The sequence below is a fragment of the Monodon monoceros genome, unplaced genomic scaffold (genome assembly GCF_005190385.1).
Source record: "Monodon monoceros isolate NGI ecotype Baffin Bay Population unplaced genomic scaffold, NGI_Narwhal_1 Super_Scaffold_11, whole genome shotgun sequence".
In the NCBI taxonomy this organism is placed as follows: Eukaryota; Metazoa; Chordata; class Mammalia; order Artiodactyla; family Monodontidae; genus Monodon; species Monodon monoceros.
Genome location: NW_021703767.1, coordinates 45,924,449 through 45,929,101, shown reverse-complemented (window position 1 = coordinate 45,929,101; position 4,653 = coordinate 45,924,449). Strand labels below are relative to the sequence as shown.

At 35.1% G+C, this 4,653-nt stretch overlaps 1 pseudogene; it reads right to left on the bottom strand.

Annotated features, from left to right (window-relative positions):
* Positions 1-1,951: 1,951 nt before the first annotated feature.
* Positions 1,952-2,797, bottom strand: LOC114890251 (annotated as a pseudogene).
* Between the last annotated feature and the right edge of the window lie 1,856 nt (positions 2,798-4,653).

The window sequence follows — 4,653 nt, the reverse complement described above, 5'->3', positions numbered from 1 at the left end:
GTATTATAGGTCATTTGTGGTCTAAAAGAACAAATAAACTACTCAGTGTTTCAAACGACGAAGCATTCCTATTCTCTCTGAGGTAATCTGGAAATGCATCATGGAAACTGTAACATTTAAGATAGACTTTGAAGAAAGGACCATTTCAATTGTAAACAAAGACAGATGCACCTGTAGAGATCATTCTCAGTGGACAGACCTGTATGAACAAAACCATGTACCTGAGAGGAAGGTTTATCCAGAGGCTGTCAGTAATTCATTTTGGGTATAACATATGGTCCATTAGGAAAATTGTGGAGGCAGAGATTTCAGAATTAAATCAAATCTGGGGGGAAAGTCCTCAAATAATGCCAGCATAAGCAAATGCAAGGTAATATATTTAGATGTAGGTGTGTTTATATATCATGTTATCTATACATAGATCTGAAAATTAAACATGTCTATTCATATATGAAGTTCTGCATACATGTACCATATATACACACAATCTGGTAGCAATGGCAATCCACTAAAATTTATTGAAGAAGAATATTATTTAATCAGAGTTTTGTTTATGAAGAATAATCTGACACTAATGTTTGGGAAGTAAGAGAATATCAACATAGTATAAAGGAAGTAACAAGTCTATTGCAAATGACAAATATGAGTAATTTTAGGGTGAGGGCCTCAGTGGTGTCAGTAGGAATGTGTATGGAATCAGTGGTGAGATTGGAAGGTCAGGGATGGACCTGAAGATGAATCACTTATTATTCATAGAGTATGAAGTGAGACAAAAGCTAACATTTAAGGACTTTGGGGGGCACAAATCATGCCCCCATGATTTGGGGGACTTTGGGGGAACAACTCTTGTTCATTTTTATGTCTTTTCTAGCTACTCACTGGACTCACCAATATCATATCATCTTAAAACTATTTGAACTTTGATAATACGCATATGAAGCCTCTTTTACTCAACAATATATTCTAATAACCTTTACATATTACTTCTTTTTCTCTTATCAGTTTCTTTATTTTTAAATTGTAGGAAGGATTAATCCATTTCCTTCCTATTCTATCATTTCTCTTTTCTTCTCTATGCCCATCCCAATTAAATCTGAAATCTCATCTCTTAGCTTTCTGAATTAGTAAAGCTTTTCAGATTACCATACAACATACAAGAAAACTGGACAGTGCCTTTCAAGGCATCATAGACAGTGAGAGGCAGCTTCCCTCTTCTCCTTATTTATAGACACACACTGAGCTGAAAACATCCTCTTACAATTTGTTCTGACTTTCACTAATTTAACGCCTTTCTCACTTTTTCTTATTACCTTCTCATTTCTGCTGATTTCTCTGTGTAATATGAGAATTAAGTCCCCACAAGAAATAAATTTCACCATGTCCCAAATAGAATGTAATGAAAGTCCTTTTGGTGGCTAGCAAAATTCCTGTAATTGGCCTCTGTTTCCTTAAACACAAACCTGCCTCCACTGTGGAGGTAAACATGATATGAGCTTCCAGGCTGCACAGCTGTTTTACTATCAAAAAATCATATTCAGTTTTTTTTCAGAGCAATTGTGCTGTTATAGTGCATCGTGCATTTATGGAGCCACATTGAGAACATATGTGTAAAATATATTAATTTGTTTTTCTCTTTAATTAATTTGACTTGAACACTTGATTAAATTTTTCTATGGTTTTTATACTTTTGACTAATATATGCACATATTTTAATATATTTATTAGTACTCCTACCTTAAGTTGTAAAATCTCTAGGGCAATTGTAAGTGCAAAAACTTTGAACACTAATCAACATGTGTCTAATCTTCACACTTATGTGACTTTTAATGAATGGAGAACAGATATTAGAATGAGATCTAAGCATTTTCTTTAGCATTTTTGCCAGAGAACCTATGATTTTCTTATTTCCCAGACTATAGATGACTGGATTTAACAAAGGAATTATGACAGTTCAAAATAGAGAGTCCACTGTATCTTGAGCATCTGCTTCTGCAGATCCAGGGAGCACATACATGGAGAATAGAGGGTCATATTATAAAGAGATAGTTAAGAGATGGGCTCCACATGTGTAGAAGGCTTTCCTTATGCTTTGTACAGACTTCTTTTTTAATATTGTAAAGAGAGCAACTTTATAAGGGACAAGAACAGTCAGAATTATGCACAACTGTATTGACCCAGAGAAAATAAATACAATCAGAAAATTAATGGAAGGGTCAGTACAGGAAATTTTAAACAATGGTACAATGTCACAGTACATGTCCTGTATATGATAGAATTATAGAACGTTAATCTGAATTTAAAAACATTATGAAGTATGGCATGAGCAAGGCTACCTAAAAATGACCAAACCAACAGCTGGATGCTTAGTCTATTGGTTATAATTACTGGATAATGTAACAGTTTGCATATGGTCACATAGCGATCATATGCCATTGTTACCAACAAAAACCATTTTGTGGTTACACTGATTACAAAGAAAAAAAATTGTATCTTCCATTCAGTGAGAGATATCATTTTGCTCTTGGCAAAGAAATTCACCAACATCTGGCTGGGGCCAGGAGGAGGTCACTGTGGATGATATCCAGGCATCCACAAAAGCCAAATTCCCAAGGAATAAGTATATGGGGATGTGAAGATGAAGGTCATTACATAAAAGAGCAATCAGACCAAGGTGCCCCATGACAGTGATGAGATATATCACCAAGAATACCAGTAACAAGGGGATTTGCCATTTTTGTTGATATGTAAGTCCTATGAAAATAAACTCTATCAGTAACATTGCATTTTCTTTTTCCATCTCCTCACTGGGCAGTGTCTGGAATACATGGAGTAAATGAAAGGAATAGTCAGTAAGAAATTATCAAGTGAAACTATGGAGGAAGAGAGTTGAAATGAAACATGCACTTCAGAATTTCCTCTTAATTTTGTTTATTATACCTCCTTAATAGATGGGATCTTTTTTTTGCAGGGGGGGATGGGAATAAATGCAATCATTTAAATTAAAAAAATGTGAATCAGTGGACAGACTTAGAAAAATGAAAGACATTCTAAACATGTGCTAAATTTATGGACTTTATTATGTTGAGATATGTTCCCTTTATACCCACTTTGAGGAGAGTTTTTATCATGAATAGATGTTGAATCTTGGCAAGTGCTTTTTCTGCATCTGTTGAGATGATCATATGATTTTTATCATTCCTTTTATTAATATGGTGTATCACATTATTTGTGAATACTGAACCATCTTTTCATCCCTGGAATAAATCCAACTTGATCATGGTATACGATCCTTTTTATATTTGTTGGATATGGTTTGCTAATATTTTGTTGAGGATTTTTGCATCTATCTTCATCAAAGATATTGGCCTATTATTTTCTTTCTTTAGTGTCTTTGTCTGGTTTTGGTATCAGGATAGTGGTGGCCTCATAGGATGAATTTGGGAGTGTTCCCTCCACTTCAGTTTTTGAAATGGGTTGAGAAGTTTAGGTATTACCTCTTCTTTATATGTTTAGTACAATTCCCCAGTGAAGCTGTCTGGTCCTGTACTTTTTTTTTCTTTATTAATAGATCTTTATTGGAGTATAATTGCTTCACAATACTGTTAGTTTCTGTTGTACGCCAAAGTGAATCAGCCATATGCATACATATGTCCCCATATCCCCTCCCTCTTGAGCCTCCCTCCCATCCTCCCTATCCCACCCCTCTAGGTGGTCACAAAGCACTAAGCTGATCTCCCTGTGCTATGCGGCTGCTTCCCACTAGCTAACTATTTTACATTCGGTAGTGTATATATATCAATGCTACCCTCACTTCACCCCAGCTTGCCCCTCCCACCCCGTGTCCTCAAGTCCATTCTCTATGTCTACATCTTTAAATTGCCTGTTTCTACTTGATTCAGTTTTGGCAGGGGGCAAATTTCTTGAAATATACACCCTGCCAAAACTGAATCAAGAAGATGCAGGACCATTGGTCCTGTATTTTGTTTGAAGGGACTTTTAAAAATTACAGATTCTATTTCACTACTGGTGACCAGTCTGTTCAAATTGCTTGTTTCTTCTTGATTCAGGTTTGGCAGGGTGTATATTTCAAGAAATTTGCCCATTTTTTCTAGGTTGTCCAATGTGTTGGCACATGACCATTTGTAGTATTCTCGTAAGATTTTTTGGATCTCTGTGTTATCAGCTGTTATTTCTCCACTTCCATTTCTTATTTTATTTATTTGGGTCCTTTCTTTTCTTATTGGTTAGCCTGGTTAATGGTTTATCAATTTTTTATCATATCAAAGAACCAGTTCTAGGTTTCTTTGATCTTTTCTATTGTCATTTTGATCTCTATTTTGTTTATTTCCTCTCTGACCTTTATTATTTCCTTCCTTCTGCTAACTTTGGGCTTTGTACTTCTTTTTCTAAATCTTTTAGTTGGCTAGGTTGTTTATTTGCTTTTTGTTTGTTTATTTGTTATTGAGAATGGCCTGAATGGCTATAAAGCCTCCTCTTAGAAATGCTTTCGCTGAATCATATAGATTTTGGAGTGTTGTGCTTCCATTTTCATTTGTCTCAAGGTATTTTCTGATTTCTGCTTTGATTTCATCATTGACCCATTGGTTTTTTAGTAGCATGTTCTGTCACCTCCACTTGTTTGTTCTTTTCTCA